Consider the following 16987-nt stretch of genomic DNA (forward strand, 5'->3'; position numbering starts at 1 on the left):
AAGCCAGCTGACGCAGAAGCCTGCAGGAAAAACGCAGTGCTGCAATACAGAGCAAAGCAGATCAGGGTGAAAAATGGACAGGAGGGCAAATAGGTGCAGGATCCGGATGAGAAGATTGGCTGCTATGGCTGGATTGATGTCATCAGCTCTTCAGCTGTGGGCACTGACACCTCTGCTGGCTGATAGCTGCTTTCTGTCATTTACTCTGCTCTGAAGGAGTAGTCACATGCCCTATTTCTAGAACAGGAGTTGGTAGTTTAGCTAAGCTATTCCATGGTATTGCTGCTTCGGCATCCATTTTGTTTGCCCAGGTGGACTGTGGGGGCCTTAAAGTGACACTTGCCCCCTCATGTGAGTGCGTGCCCTGGTTAACAGCCCACCGACTCACAAAGAAATGTGAGTTTCTGGTAAGACTTCTCCATTAGCCCTTGTGATCAACAGTCTCCCCTTCCCTGCCCCATTGGTCCTTCCCCTTGTGCATGCCTTAGATAAGACCCCCATGGAGCTTACCAAAATCTCACTCTTTTTGGTTTGAATTGACTAATCTTGCTTTAACTTGGCAACCCCAAAGCACTCTACCAATCAGAGACCCTAATAAAGCATGTGCCCCAGGTTCTACCTCTCTCTCTGTGTCTATGCTTTGCCTTGACCTCTGTGTGACTCCTCCAGAACCTGTGAGTCATAATCTTCTCTATTTCACTTTCTCTGTGGTCTTTTGTTGAATTGTGGCTCACCATCCAGCACCCTGTGCTCCACTTAACAAATGTTAACAAAGTCATAACAGGGTGGCAGGCTAGATTTGACCTGAAAGCCACAGTCCACTGACCTCTAAAACAACTGCCACCACTACTTGTTCAGGGCTCAGGATATTTCAATGCAAAATCAAGAGAGTAACGCTACCTTCCTCTGTGGTACATGGTTGAGAGAGTTTTATGAGAGGATTTATTGACCTCAAAACATTGGAAACATAATGGGCAAAAATCCTATTTTTCAACTTTCTATTTCAATAAATGTCATATTTACTTATTTTTTAAGTTAAATTATATCAGACTTTAGGTCAACATGTCAACAGCTTGGCAGGAATTTCAATGTTAGTCATTTTAGGGGCCACCAACTTGCTCCTAGAATCAAAGAAAATATGAAAGTCTATATAGCATTAAGAAAATGCGATAAATGCCTTTGAACTTTAGACTGTCATGGTTACCAATGATACCCTCATTGTTCCAGCAGTAGACTCTCTTGAAGATCAGCTATTCCACACAAGTCAAAAGATGGCTGGATGGGAAACGGTTATGCATTCAACCCCATACTTTATAAACCACACCGCTCTCCAGCCAATAGGCCTTATTGCTGAGCGTGGTTCCTTGTTCTGTGATCCTTTCTTTCTGGAGCAAACTCTTTCTTGAGGATTTTTCTGACTAGGGCATCAAACATAGCTCTATTTGCCAGAATCCAATTCTGATAGAAACTTCAGGTTACTCTTTGGTTGGGGGAAGATATATTTTGTTTTGTTTCAGTTCTCATGCCAATCAGTAAAATATAAACAGACCTGAGAGGAGGGGACAACTCTTAATGTCACATATCAGGCCTAAGTCATGGTTTAAGCTAAACTAAGATGCCTATTACACTTCGGCTGATTTTATAACCAACTGACAACTTCCCTACAGGAGCTCAGAAGCACCTGTATTCTATGCTTTATTTTCAAGATAGGTTTATAAATGTTCCTGTATATATTTGTGATCCTAGTTTGAAAGCAAATCATTCTGATTCTAGAGGATCTGTTTTGGAGACAGAGAAGCCAGGTTTTAGATGAACCAATGGTTGGGGTAGAGTGGAAGAGATTTAGTTGAGTTCACTTATTTACATATGTTGTTGGTAGGCTGTGCTGGTTCTTTCAGCAAAATCGGAAATTTAAGCTTAGATACCCTAGAAAAAATTCTGTAATCAAACAGATTCAATACAGGATCTTGGAGAAGCAGTAAAAATGTCTGGGGAAAAAAAGAGAAAGAAAAATGGATCAATGATCCCTGAAATAGGCTGATTATGCTTGTTACAGGTTCGTTATAGATATATTATAGTTTTGTTTTGTTTTGTTTTGTTTTTAGATTCTATCAAGAAAAACAAAAAAGTAATCAAGTGAGCAAAAACCCTCAGGATAGGTATTTTGTTCCTTTATACATTCTATAGGGAACAAAATAAAATGTTGTAACCTGTTGACAGGGATTTAGGTTACAACTATATAAAAATTGCAAATGTAGACAGTCATATTAGGGAGCATATGCTAATCTGCCTGAGCTTGGTCAGTGTGACTCAGTTTCTCTACTTAGATTTGCCTGTTCTGACAAAATCAATTTTCTGGAAAAGCACTTCCATCTGTGGACTTGGTCAGCTGTCCCCTGTTGGGTGACTTTCTCTCACACTGAGCACGATCAGGTTTCCACTTGAATATGTCAGGTTAAAATCTGAATGTATAACAATCAGTGTTCAATAAGACAAAATTTTAAGAGCAGACATTTGTATGATGTCTGTATAATGGTAAATATAGGAAACGGACATAAAGGCATGGTGGTGGAGAAGGAGTGCATAAGAATACAAAACAGGACAGAAGGCAGAAAGGCATGATTTATAAGGGCTCGATTCATGGGTTATATGGTATAAAATGAAATAGGAAAACTGTGAATGAGGCTGTAAATGCATGTCAGGATTTGGAAGAATTTTATTACCCACTAGAGTTACATTCTTCTATATTTTGATATTACTAGGTCCTTTTCGGAGTAATATACACTTTAAATTCTTTTCCAACCACATCAAAGCAGTATTCTGAACAATAGTTGCTACTATTTCAGAAGTTATAGTTTTTACTTTTATTTTTATTTTAGTGAAGTCAGCAGTTTCTAAAGAGTAACCTAAAGCTTTTTAAAAAGACCCATCTTCAATAGTCTATTTTTTAACACTTTTGTGTTTAGTGGGTTGAGGGAGGGAAAAATGAGGCCATATTTAAATATGAGTGATATCACAAATAGTAAAATGGAAATGTATTTGTGTTCCTTTGTTTTCCTCCAAGAAATGGCAAATAGATAGCTTTTGTGGTTAGAGCATGCTTTCTAAATGCAGACTCTATGGTTTTTTACATATTGTCATGCCACAGAATCTTTGAATCTGGGATTGCAAGGAATGGTCAGCCCCTCTAGTTCTACACTTATCACCCGAGCAGCAATCAGCTGGTCATAATCCCTGACAGAAGCACAGACAACTTCTGCTTAAATGGCTGCAGAGCTAAGAACCTCGCAGTTTCACAAGATCACAGTATACTGAGGTCTCTAGGTAACTAGAAGATTTCATCTTAGATTGATCCAAAATCTGTTTACTTGTAGCTGATGTACATCTTCCCAGTTGCATTTATGAAACTACCTAGAAAAATTCATCAATTACCCTAAAGTCCTCCAAATATTAAGACAGTACAGGAAGGACTCCAAATATTAAGACAGTACAGGAAGGACATGCTGAATTGCTATTTTAGAACCTCTTAGAAATATATAACCTGGAGAAACATTCCAAATCTGTGTCTTAATCAAACTCAGCTTTTAAAAAGAAGCAAATGTTAGAGTCCAATAAAATTTACTATTTATCTAAATAAATAAATAACTTATTTATTGATACATAATTTAAATGTCACCGTATCATTTTTTTTCACATGTCTTTTTCTTAAATCAGTGCCCAGCTTTCTTACAGAGCAACTCAGTTTGATGTGAGGCAATCTTGCTTCACAGTTAATGTCACTCGGGGAATACTCGTGGAGAGAAAAGAGAACAGGGAATGATAGATTAAGTACTGTATTTTATTGACTCTAACGTGCCATAGGTTACAAAATACACCTTTAGTTTATGGACAGCTATGGATCAATGAATACTGGTATTTGTTAGTTTGAAGTATTATGTAGCTAAATGGAAGCCGAACCAGACGATTCCCTCTCTTCCTATTCTGTGCGAGGGCAGGGATGCCTGAGTACAGCAGCAGGACCACAGGAGGTGGTTATTCCTCTCCATATTTGTGTTACTCATGTCAAAAACTGAAAGTAAATGCTGAGGGTGACTAGGGATGTGGAGTAAGGAACAACATAAATATGTTCCATATTTTTAAAGAATTGCATCATTTGAAGGTCGCTAACACCTAGTGAGGTTTCTGTGGATGACAACAATTTTACTACTTCTTTATATTAAGACTTTCTGCACTCCTGGCACGTAAACACTAAGTGTGGACTTAGTAAGCCTTATCAGTTGCACGACACTTTGCGTGAAGCTTTTTTTCTTCTTATTTTTATTTCTTAACAAAAGCAATGATTGCAGGATGAAAACGGACTGAGAACTTTGGGGTGGGGGTAGGGGAATCTGGAGAGATAAAGGAGTGGTGCAAAGAGAACCGGAGGCATAATTACCGTTACTTTGCTTCCTTACACGCTCATCAGTGTCTTCTTCAATATGTTCACTTTACCAAGTTAAAAGGACAAATCGGCGATACCACACATAGGAGGATATGATAAAAAATGGAAGAGAGAAGAATGTATAAGTGGAAAGATCTACCGTTGATAATAGCACAGACTGATATTTTTAAATATTCTGCAGCTATGGACACTGGGTATACACAACCTAACGATAAATAGTAGCACATTTTTAAAAATTAGGCTTGGCTTAGTGTGTCAGACATTCCATTGCCAAATCAATGCAGACATTCAGAAGAGGGAATTTCACTATAGAAACGCCCTGAGAAAAAATATACACTACATTTGCACTTTTAAAAATTAAAAGACTAGAACTGAGAGAGCTACGTGCTGCAATGTTTCAGTAAGCTTGGCTGTATTAAATAAAGCAGGTCCTCTAAAAACTTCCTAGATCCTTTAGAATACAAAATTGTTTTACTAAACTTGTTTATTGAATTTAACATAGCTCAGGGATCTAACTATCACCTGGCAGGTAAGAATCATGGCTTGACATTGCTCAACTACCTTTACCAAATCACTCACTTTCTTTTTGCAGTCCCTTGAAATAAGGATTATTGACCTGGCTCACCAGGACCTACATAATAAACTTAAAGCCTCACCTGCCATCAAATGAGAAAACATAGTCTTGGGCAGAATCATAAGTTTCCTGTTCATCACAATGGGGAAATGTTCACTCCTACTCTCTCTCTTTTTTTCTCCCTTCTTTTTTTTGTTTTAACCTTTGTGTTTTATTAAGAACCATAAAGTTGTTATTTCTTTTAACTTGAAATGAGGGGGAAAAACAAAACAAAATTCATTCTTTTTTCTTAGCTACTGATAAGAAACAGCAGATACTAAGACAATAACAAATTATTGGCAGAAACTAAAATTTGTAGCTATTGTCAACTTGATACTGAAGTTTATGTGTAAAGTGTGATGCTTTTTTCCTTTCCCTAGATACTCAGAGGAATTAGAGTGCTGTTGTTCAGTTCTCTCTCATCTCTTTATTAGCTGAATAAGAAAATCATTCTATTGACTTATGGTCACATAAATGGCAAAAATTGTTTTGCCAGATTACTGGGAGCGAAATGTAACAGAAAGGTCAGAGAAAGGCTATAGTATAGACAGGATATTCTTTGCCCTGCTAGAACGAGGTCACATGTGAACTACTGTATACTGATTACAAAATGGTCCCAACCCTTTTTCCCTTTATTCATATCCTTTGCAACGTCTTTGTGGCCTTTCTTAACAAGAGAGTTCTTTACCTCTGAATCTGATGGCCTTTTGACTTGATTTGTCTAAAAGAATGTGATAGAAGTAATGAGGTCTGTTCTGGATCTCAAAAGGCCTTGCATACTACCACTCTCTCTCAGACACAAACCTCAGACAAGAAAATAAGCCCTGGCTAGTCTTGTGGAGGATGAGAGACCATGTCGAGCAAGCCCAGAGAACTGAGAAAGTCCGTAGGCTACCTGAGCTGAGCCACCCCACCAGCTGACCCAGGTGCATAAAGATCAATTGCCAATAAAGATCAGATGTTCTGGCATAAATCTTCAGGACCTTCCAACTGATCCACAGGCCCATTAGCTGAAATAAATGTGTATCGTTGTATGCCACTGAGGTTTTGTTGTTGTTTGTCATGGCAAAAGATAACTGATATGGGAGTTTTTCTAAATTAGAGCTTTTCTTCCTTTCTCAGTTCCAATAAACCAATGGGTACTGACAAGTGACAGTGAATTGAAGCATCTGCTTTCCTCCAGTCTAGTTCAAAACTTCTAGAAGTTCCCAAGGGAAATATGCTGTTACTTATATTGTTCCACTTTGCTTGATACTAGTTGTTTGGTTTCTTTTTCTCCCAGTTTACCAGAGGAAACAAAACAAAACAAAACAAGTCTATGTTTGGAATTCTTGAGTTTCATTTTTATTTCTCTTCTCACCAAAGTCCCAGGGTACACATGCCCTCTCCTTGCATTCTCATGTCAAACTCTTCTAAGATCCTGACTCATCTCATTTACATGAAGAAATGAATGAATAAGATGTAAAACATTATGGAAACAGTTAAATTTAAATAGAACCCATTGTAATCTTAGGTTACTTGTACTGGAATCACTCTGGAGAGATGACTAAAATGTACATTCCTAGATTTCACCCAGACTTATCACATCAGGAAAAGAATGTGAGCAGAAGTGTACATAATTACATTTCACTGCAATTTTGTTTATCTGTTTTTGTTTAGTGTTGTTTTCCACTGCTGAAAGTCAGACCATCAGTCAGCTCTATCATTTTATTAGGAAGAAAGTTTTATCTGCAGACAGGCATCCACCAAGAAAAAAGAAACCATCCTATGTATTCCAATTATACAGGTTTATAGTTGGATGTAAAAATCAGGAAAAAAATTAAAGAATCGCTCACCTACTGTAAGTGGTAGGTAACAACGGTTAGGAAAGCCATCACCAGCAATCTTAGCCTGCAGCACCAAAGCAGCTAGTGACCTCTGATTATCAGTCTACATGTTTGTCCATAACTGTTTCTGGAGATTAATGGTTTATCTTGGTCTTTCACTTTCCAAATTTCTTTCAAGTGCCTCTCATTAGCTGACTCTAACCTAAAACCAGATGGAGAAGGAGATTCTGGGAAACCTAGTCCCAAGCTTCTCTTCTGTGATGCAGAAACATCTTAAATGGGATTGGTGATGAGGCCAAGTTGACAACAGAGAATCTAGCATATAATCAGTCCCTGAGATAGGGACACTAAAGCTGATGTCCAAAAGTTTTGTGGAAAAAAAGCCTCCACATTTCGGTAGACACTTGGAGTATAAGTGATACCCAAACATGATTTACACATAATATTGGAGAATTAAACTAGGAAAAGATTGAGGTGGGCATTTCTGTCACACTGTATAGGTGTCAACAATTTGTTCTTCATAATGGATTGGCCAGTCTCTAGCTTTCATTTTATGATTAAAGTTTTCCCTTGAAACTTTGGTAAGCTTGACATTCTGTTTTCTAATCATGCAATTCATTAAATAATTTCTTCCTAAGTTTCATGAGATAACATGCAGCAACATTTGACTTTCTCTTAGTGATTTCACAGAAAATATTTCTAAATGTATTTCTATTATAATGGCTTCCTCTTATAGCACTGCAAGCACTAACACTGCTTCTGTACTCATTGAACATAATGGAATTAGCACTCTTTGTAAAATCCCTCAAAAATACAGCTAAATACAACAATACACCAGAGATAGTAAATTGACACATGTAACTTCTAATGCCATCAGTGGTGGTGGGCAGATTTCACAGGTTTTTATACTGGTTTTTAGCTTACCAACTGTGAAAGCTGGTAAGTTCAAAGTTCATGAGAAAAGGATTGGTATATATATGTGAATTTCCATCTCAAGCAAAAAGGTCAGATGCGTTGCAGGGAGTACGTGTCAAGAATTTTGTTTACATAATTTATTAAATGCTCACAACAAGCCAGCGCGTTGAGTACCGTTCCCACTCTGCACATGTTGGAATTGAGGGTCAGGCATGGTAAATAATTAATCTCAAGTTACACAGCTTATAAAAGGCAGGGCCAATTTTTAAATTTACAGCTTCTGCCTCCAAGCTGTATGCTTTTCCTACTTCACCTCTCTGCATCCACAAATAGAATTTCCAACATATAAAGCCCTCTTTGCTCTGCAGAAAGGAGAATATCGCACTGTTTTCTGTCTTGCTCTTTTCTTTTCAGTCTCCACTGATAATTCTCAAGTTTTAGGAGGAGGGAATGCTTCAAATATAAAGCCTCTTCATTTCCTTTCTAGGAGTTCTCGTTTTCCGTCATAATGGTGATAAACAAAGTTGCAAATAAAATTGTTATCTTACTTCAATATGGAGGATATTGTTTTCCAGTCCTCCCAGCATCTATTCCTTTTCCTACCAGTATATTCATTTGTTTTCAGAAGGTTTCCTCTTTCCTTCTGTGTGTAGTCCAAGTAGAATGTTGAAACTAGATGTTTGCCTCCTACTATGGAAGTTGAAGTGGCAGGATACCTCTGCTCCCCACTCTAGTACATCCGAGGGTATGGACATGTGACTCAGTCAAATGTTCTCCTCTAGAGTTTTGAATTTTGAGTAAAGGATGAAAGTCACAGGGACAAGGTGGTAATCATGTGATTCAATGGCAAACTGTTTCTGCTATACAAATCACTTTTGTAGCCTGTCTCATTGCCATTTTAGTTTCTATCAATTTCCAAATATCAAACTTCCTTTAAATTGTGTAAGTATAAATTGCTACAATACTTTTTAAAAATTAAAGTTAGCTTACATTTTTATGGTTTGCAATTACATAATTAAAATTAATATAATAATCTTTCCACTCACCTGCATAACTCATTCAAAAAATGTAAATAATGAGTATTAAAGATGAGAAAACTGGAAAATAAATCACTTTATAGTAAGTAGCTAATTGTCTTATATTTAATATATAATATATAGTAATCAGGAATGCCTTCAGTTGCAATTAGAAGGAAAAATAGTTCCGTTTTATTTGAAAATCTTGAAAGAAAATGAAAAAAATGAGGATAAAAAGTTAGAATGGGACATAAACAGTTATTACACAGCATTTATGACGTAAATATACTAAAAATGTACCTACACTTTGACTAAGAGCTTTCTGGAAGTCAAAACAAGAAGAAAATATTATTGGTTGTATATGTCTGAGATTTCTAAGATGAAAACTAATTACTCATTCAGAAGGACAATTACTCCTCATACTGAGTCCAGCGAAAAAAATCCGGTCTTGTGTCTTCATGTGGGAACTCTACACAGTACAGTAAATAGTATCTGCAAAAGCACCTCTAGAGGAAACATCGCACTATAGTTCACACACTGTTTTTGGTAATGTTCCTCAATGTCAGTAACTAGCATCAGGCCAAAGTGAAATTCACCAGAAGTAGTTCTGTGGGGAGCAAAAACATATAACCGGGTGTATAACTCTCCATAGGAATGTTTTATCCACGAACAGATCTTACAGTATTTAGAGGAATGGGTAAGCTAACAGCATTCAAGAACTCCTCCAATACTATTGTTTCCTTAAAGTATTGCTGAGAATTGAGTTTAAGGTTACACCGCCTCACAACTATCTGTTGGGTAGATATGTTGGCAGTGGAGCAGATGGGTAATCTGGACATTGTTAATTTGAAGGAACTAAAGACAGAAGTATAAAAATACAAAGAAACTGTTTTTCTGCTTGGAGAAAAGGAGAAGCATGCACTAGGAAAAGCCAGAATTACCTTTAAGAAAGTATTAAGTGATTTGAAATGAAGGAAAAGAGCATTAAAAGTAATGCCTCAGAGGAGACATGTTGGTAAAAGTAAAAAACCAGTTTAAACAGCTTCCTCTTTGGCAAGAATATACAGTTAATTATACAACCCATTGTCTAACCAAAGCGAGAAAGTTATGAGAAACCTCAAACAAATTAATTAATTTAAAAAATGGATAAGTAACAGATACAGAGAAAATTAAGGGACATTTAAGAGTTTATGTGGCTCACAATATAGGGTAGAATTATAAAAATCATGATTAAATAACGATTTCTAAAAATATAATTTTTCAAATCTGACTATAGAAAAGTATAAAAGAACAGTTACTAGGGAATTTCTGTGGACTGAATGTTTGTTTTCCTTTAAAATTCATATGCTGAAACCTAAATCCCCGATGTGATGATATTTGGAGGTCAGGCCAATCCCTCATGAATAGGATTAGTGACTCATAAGAAGAAATGCCGAAAGATGATTTCTTTTTCTTTGCTCTCTGCCATGTGAAGATACAATGAGAAGAGAGTCAGGTCCTCACCAGAACATGACTATGATGGCAGTCTGATCTTAGACTCCTCAGCCTCCAGAACTGTGAGAAATAAGCGTTCGTTTTTTAAGACACCCAGTCCATGGCATATTTGTTACAGCAGTCCAAACTATGAATGAGACTGAATAGAAAAACTTATCAAAATAATTGACTTTAACACAACTATATGTATAATTGCATAAAAGGTAAAGCAATACGATGTGGTAGGTAGGATAATAGTCCCCAAAGATGCCCTTATCTAATCTCTGAAACCTGTGAATATGTTTCCTTACTTATCAAAGGGGATTTTGCAGATGTGATTAAGATTAAGGATCTTGAGATGTGGAGATTATTTTGGGTTATCCAGGGGGACCAATATAATTACATGAGCCTTTACAACTGGAGAAACTTTTCCAGCTGAAGTCAGAGAAAAATATGTGATGATAGAATTAGAGTCAGCGAGATATGATATTGCTAACTTTAAGAATGAAGAAATAAGACTATGAGCTAAGGAATGTAAGTAGATTCTAGAATCTAGAAAAGGCAAGGAAACTAGAGTCTCCTGAATGGAACATAGCCCTATTTCCATCTTGATTTTAGCTCTGTATTGAACTTCTAACCTATGAAACTAAAGAATAATAAATTTGTGTTGTTTAAGTCTCTACCTTTGTGATAGTTACAGCAGCAACAGAAAATTAATATATACTCCAAGTACGAGGTAGAGATTTTTAGTCTGGATTTAAACCAACAGCAATGACATGTTGTTTAAAATAGAGGTACTTACTCCCGAAGTTATATAGATGTCTAATCACTGTGTTGTACTCCTGAAACTAACATAATATTGTATGTCAAGTGTAAATAAAAAATAAAAAAATACAAAAAATAATTTAAAATATTTTAAAAGGTCAAAAGTTCATCTGCTAATGCAATTAACAGAATTTTTTATCTTTATACTTTCTGCATTTTCCACATTAAAGAAAAAAGTTACTTCATTAAAAATAAAATAGATACTTTAAATGTAACTCACATTTATATCTATTCAAAAAATTACAACATATAAATTATTTTTAAGTACCCATAAAACGGTCATCGAAAAAGACAGTATTCCGGGTCACAAAACAAATCTCAATATATTTCAAAAAATGACATTATGACAGTATGTTCTCTGACTGCCAAAAATTAAGGGAGAAATCACAAACAAAAAAGATAATTTAAAAAATATCTATCTGTTTGAAAATTAAGATGATCTATTTTCTAAAGATGATATCACGATGGAAATAAAAAGTATTTTTAATAAAATGATAAGAAAAGCACTTATCCATGTTTGTAGGATAAAGCTAAAGCAGTATAGAAGGGATTCATTTTTAGCTTCAAATGCATATATTACAAGGAAAAAAAGCAGTTTTACATTAATTATTTAAGTTTTAATATCAAGAAACTAAAAAAGAACAGCAAACATATCCAAGTAAACCAAAGGCAAAAGTAATAAAGATAAGAATAGCAATAAATGAAATGGAAAAGAGACAGTCAATAGAGAATATTAACAAAGCTGAAAGGTTTTTCTTTGTAAAGACCTATAAAGAATGAGGAAACCTTATCAAAGGCATCAAGATAAAAATATGAAAAAAAAAGCAAAATCAGAAATGATGGACAAAATCTCATCATAGATCTTAAAGACATAAAAGGATGTTAAAATACCATGAATAAATTATATCAATTTATTTGACAACTAATTTAAAATGTGAAAATTTCTTGAAAAAGTGCAACATAGAGAAATTAGCACAAGAAAAAAATCTGAATAGTCCTGCATCTGCTAAATATATTTATAGATTTCATCAGCAACTTAAAACATTCCTTTCTCACAATAAACAAGAAAACAATCCTCTGGATCCAGATGAATTCACTGATAAATTCTACCAAATATTTAAAGAAAAAAAATAATGCCACTATATCGCAAACTCAGAGTAAAAAGAAAGGAATAAAAATCTCTCAACTCCTTTTAAATGTTTAGTAGATTACTAATAACAAGACCTGGCAAGGATATTACATGAAAATAAAATTACGGGTCCAAGTCCCATATGAACATAAATGCAAAGTATTAATCAAAGTACTAACAATTAGAATTTAGTGGTACATTAAAAGCATAAACTGTTGTGACCAAGTAGAGTTTATTTAAAAATTACAACTTGGTTTAATGTTAGAAAAATAATTAATGTAATTTCCCTCAGTGACATAATAAAAGAAGAAAAGTATTGATTTTCTAAGAGGTATAAAACGTATTAATGCAATTTAACAACTTTCATTAAAAAAAAAAATCAGCAAACTAGAAATAGAAGGAAACGTCTTCAATCTGATAAACGAGTATTTACAAAAAGCCTACCGGTAATACTGATTTAACTATGAAATAATGAACACTTTCCCCCTAAGGCGAGAGGAAAAAAAAAAGATGTACATGATCACTATTTTTATTTTACATATGTTAGAAGTTCCAGATCATGGAATAATGTAAAAGAAAGAATAAAAAAGGAGAGACAGAGACAAACAGAGAGAAAGAGTGTCTGAGAGAGACAGAGAGAAATCTGAAGTAAAAAGTAAGAAGCATAACTGTCATTTACACAGACAACATGACTGTGAAATTAGGAAACACAAAGAAATCTACAAACCACAAGAACTAGTTAGTGAATTTAGCAAGTTCACAGAGTACACGATCAATTGTATTTTTATAATACAAACAACTGGATAATAATTTTTTAAATAGGATTTATATTTTTTTCAAGAAACTTAAAGTATCTAGGAATAATATTAATAAACCATATGTAAGGTTTTTCTAAAAACCATAGATATTGTTTAAATATTCAAAGATCTAATAGAAAGATATGCCATGTTTATGAATTGAAAGACAAAAAATGCAAAATATAGATTTTATCTAATTAGAGTTGATGTAATCTCTATCAAAATCTCAGCATACTTTTTGTAGAAGTATACAAGCAAATTCCAAGTTTTATATAAAAATGTAAAGAGAGAAAAGCCAAGAGCAATTCTAAAGCTATGGTAACAAAAACAGTGTCATATTTGAATGAGGATAGACAAAAATTTGAAAAAAGCAGAAGAGAGTCCAGAAATGGATCACACACATACAAAGTCTTGATTTACAACAAAAGCATCAATGGAATTCAGTAAGAAAATAAATAAGTTAAATTCCCAATAAGGCAAAAAAATGATGATTTTAGAATAATAACAAATTTTTCATCTTAAAAAATGTATACGCTATCTCTTCAGTTCAACCAAATATGACCATATCCATAAAGCAATTTGCCAAGAATCAGTGCTAGTTATCTACCTATTGTTTCTTAGCCCTAAGTCCATTGTCTTATACTCTTTTCTGAGAAGCTAGGATTTAGTCTCCAAAATATATTCACTAGACTTTCTTCCTGTCTGGCTTTTTGTTCGATTCTATCAATGAGAAACACTCACGGGAAACTGGAAAGCTCCATAAAGGGAAAAAGGACTCTTTGTGTTTCCTAGTCCCGTCAGCTTCCCTCCAACAGTAGAGGACTGCCACAGCCTCCAGCTTCCCTTGACATAAACAATAGCTGTGTGTTGCCCTCCTTAGTGGTTCCAGCCCTAGCTTTCTGGGGATCCCTCCTTTGGAGTTACCAGGATTTTGGTAACTCTAGCTCTTTCCTTTTGTTCTATCAACCATAGTAGTAGCTGCTTCTTGCAGTTAATGATATTGAAGTTACCTCAGCATTTTACTCTTTTCAATTTCAAACCAGTTTCTTATATGAAATCATCTATTTTACAAATACCTGATGTTTTCCTGCTTTCCTGCTTGGACTCTGAATTATATAGAGCCCATAACACACAAGAGATGTTTCTCTTGAGGCAACTACATGAAAGTTTAAGATAGTCTTCTCAGACATAAATTACCTAATTGATTTTTTAAAACCCTCAGTACACCTTACCTTCTCAGCAACCAACCTTCCCAGTCCAATACTGAGTACTAATGGATTCCAGGTCAGTTAATGAAAGAATAAAAATAAACAGAAATGATTGCTTTCTATAATATTCAAAATATCTTTTTTAGATATAGGAATAAACACCAATTGGACTATGATTTAATTTGATACAGTCTTTCAGGATAAAAATTTTAATGTGGACTCTTCAGATTTTTCATACTTGCTACAATTTCTCACTACTAGCTTCTGTTTATAGATAAGTTTGACAACACATTTCCCATTTAAGTTATTGCAATTGTCCTTGTGGCCAACAGCAACTTAATCGATTATTATACAACAACTACAGATGAAATTCCATTGTACCTGTTGCCAGTCCCAGTATTCAGGTCCCCAGAGATGGTTGGCTTGTAACGAACAAGCCAAAGTTAATGTATGTCGAAGCAGAAAAAAACATATTTTTCTAGGAACAGGTAAGGATTAAAATAATCATGTTCAGATTTACTAGAAAAGAAAGCAACACTTGAAAGAAGCAAAGTATCTTAAGAGAGAGTACCTGCCTTATATCTGTCCAAATTCTTTTTCTTGACAAACAATAGATAAGAGATCTAAAATTAGGCAAATAGGAAAGGTGTGTCCTGTATTTCATATATCTTACAGAAAATAAATGTAAAAATTCATCCCAACCAAGATGCCAGAATCTGTTTTTTATAATTCTTGATCATATTTTAGGACAGAAATCTTAGTCATTGAAGAAATCCACTCCAGAGCATCTACCAACTATCTAAGTAACATAAATATAGTAATATGGTATATTAGTAATGACAGCCATATATCAACAATTCTAAATACTTTAAATGTATAATCTCCTTTACTTATTAAAGACCAAAAGCCATGTCTACTTGCATTAGGTGCACTGCCTTGATTTGCTCTTTGAGGATTTCTCTTTTCCTAGATGAGTTCAGGCTTGAAGGAGCTGTGATTTAAGGGACTCAGTCCTCATAGAACTCATGACCCAAACTAAGTTAATTGAAGTCCTTCTCCCAGAACATTGAATCTTGACTGGAATGATTCAATAGCAATAATGCCCTGACAAGATTCTTATATTTACTAGACTACTAGTAAATACTGGTTCCTGCTTTTTTGAGCCTCAATCTCCAGCATTTCCTTTGATTCTCTAAGCAACTCAGTATCTGTAAGAAAATCATTTTCTGCTTAAATTCACACAGAGTTAATTGCTGTTGCTTGCAACAACAACAACAAAATTCTAAAGGATAACTTTTTTCTTAATATATGAGAAAATTGATGCTTCATGTGATTAGTAAATTGTCTAAGGTCAAACTGTTTATAAATTGTAGAGCTAGGATTTTAACACACATCCATCTGATCTTATGAAGCCAGTGCTCTAAATAATATGGTTCTGTAATTGAAAAGCAAATTTTATTTTATTCAAAGGAGGATATTTTCAAGCAGTTTTTTAGAAATCTGAGTGGTTGCAAGCATTGGTCCTGGTCTTTCATATTGTGATAGATCTTATTGGTAGATTACCTAAACAAATGAGTGAGATTCTCAAAATATGATAAAGGCTTTAATATGAATGGGCAAAGATGACCTCATGGCCCAGGTCCTTCCCATGGCTGAGAGAGAGGTATAATTAACCAGGCTATATAACAATCAGTCAGACCCCATCTAGGAATATGTAGTCCCCTGTGATTTGCTTCAACAAAGGAACCTCAGAAATATTTAAAAATAAAATCCTCATAGGGGAAAATAATTAACAGTTTAGAAGTGTTTTTTTTTTTTTTTGGCAAACAATTTAGCAATTCTTCAAAAAGTTAAACAGAGAATTACTATATGTTCCAGCATTTCTACCCAAAAGAATTAAAAACAGTGACTCAAACAGATACTTGTACATGCATGCTCATTGAAGTACTATCCACAATAGCCAAAAGGTGGAAACAACCCAAATGTCCATCAACGAATAAACAGATAAACAAGAAGTGGTATATACATACAACAAAATAGTATTCAGACATAAAAGGAATGCAGTGCTGATAAATGCTACAATGTAGAAACATGTTAAAAACATTATGCTAAATAAAAGAAGTCAGACACAAAAGGCCACACACATCATATGGTTCCATTTATATGAAATATATAGAATAGATGAATCTACAGAGACGGAAAGCAGACTGGGGCTGGGGGAAGGCTAGACTAGGGAGTGACTGCTTAATGGATATAGGGCTTCATTTTGGGGTGATGAAATGTTGCAGAACTAGATAAAAGGTGGTGGCTGCACAATGATATGAATAAACTAAATACCATGGAATTTCATACTTTAAAATGATTAATTTTATTTTATGTGAATTTTACCTCAATTTTAAAAAAGAGCCTCTTATCGCTGGGCACAGTTCTAAACACTTCATATATAATACACATTTGTTTTCCAAAACTACCTTATAAAGTAGGTTATTATGACCATTTCCATTTTTACAGACAGGAAAACTAAAGCATAGGAAAATTGTTACTTGCTTATGGTCATATGGCTAGTAAAGTAGTGGATTTATAATTCAAACTCAGGAATTCAAGCTCTGGCTCCCAAGTCTGTGTTTTTCAGCATTACATTCTTACACTCTTCAAAAATTGGAAATATTGTGATTAGAGTCTAGACCAGCACTGTTCAATAGAACTTTTCATGGTGATAAAAGTGTTCTATCTCTACCTTGTCC

Source organism: Pteropus medius, unplaced genomic scaffold (genome assembly GCF_902729225.1).
Source record: "Pteropus medius unplaced genomic scaffold, Ma_sr-lr_union100, whole genome shotgun sequence".
NCBI lineage: Eukaryota > Metazoa > Chordata > Mammalia > Chiroptera > Pteropodidae > Pteropus > Pteropus medius.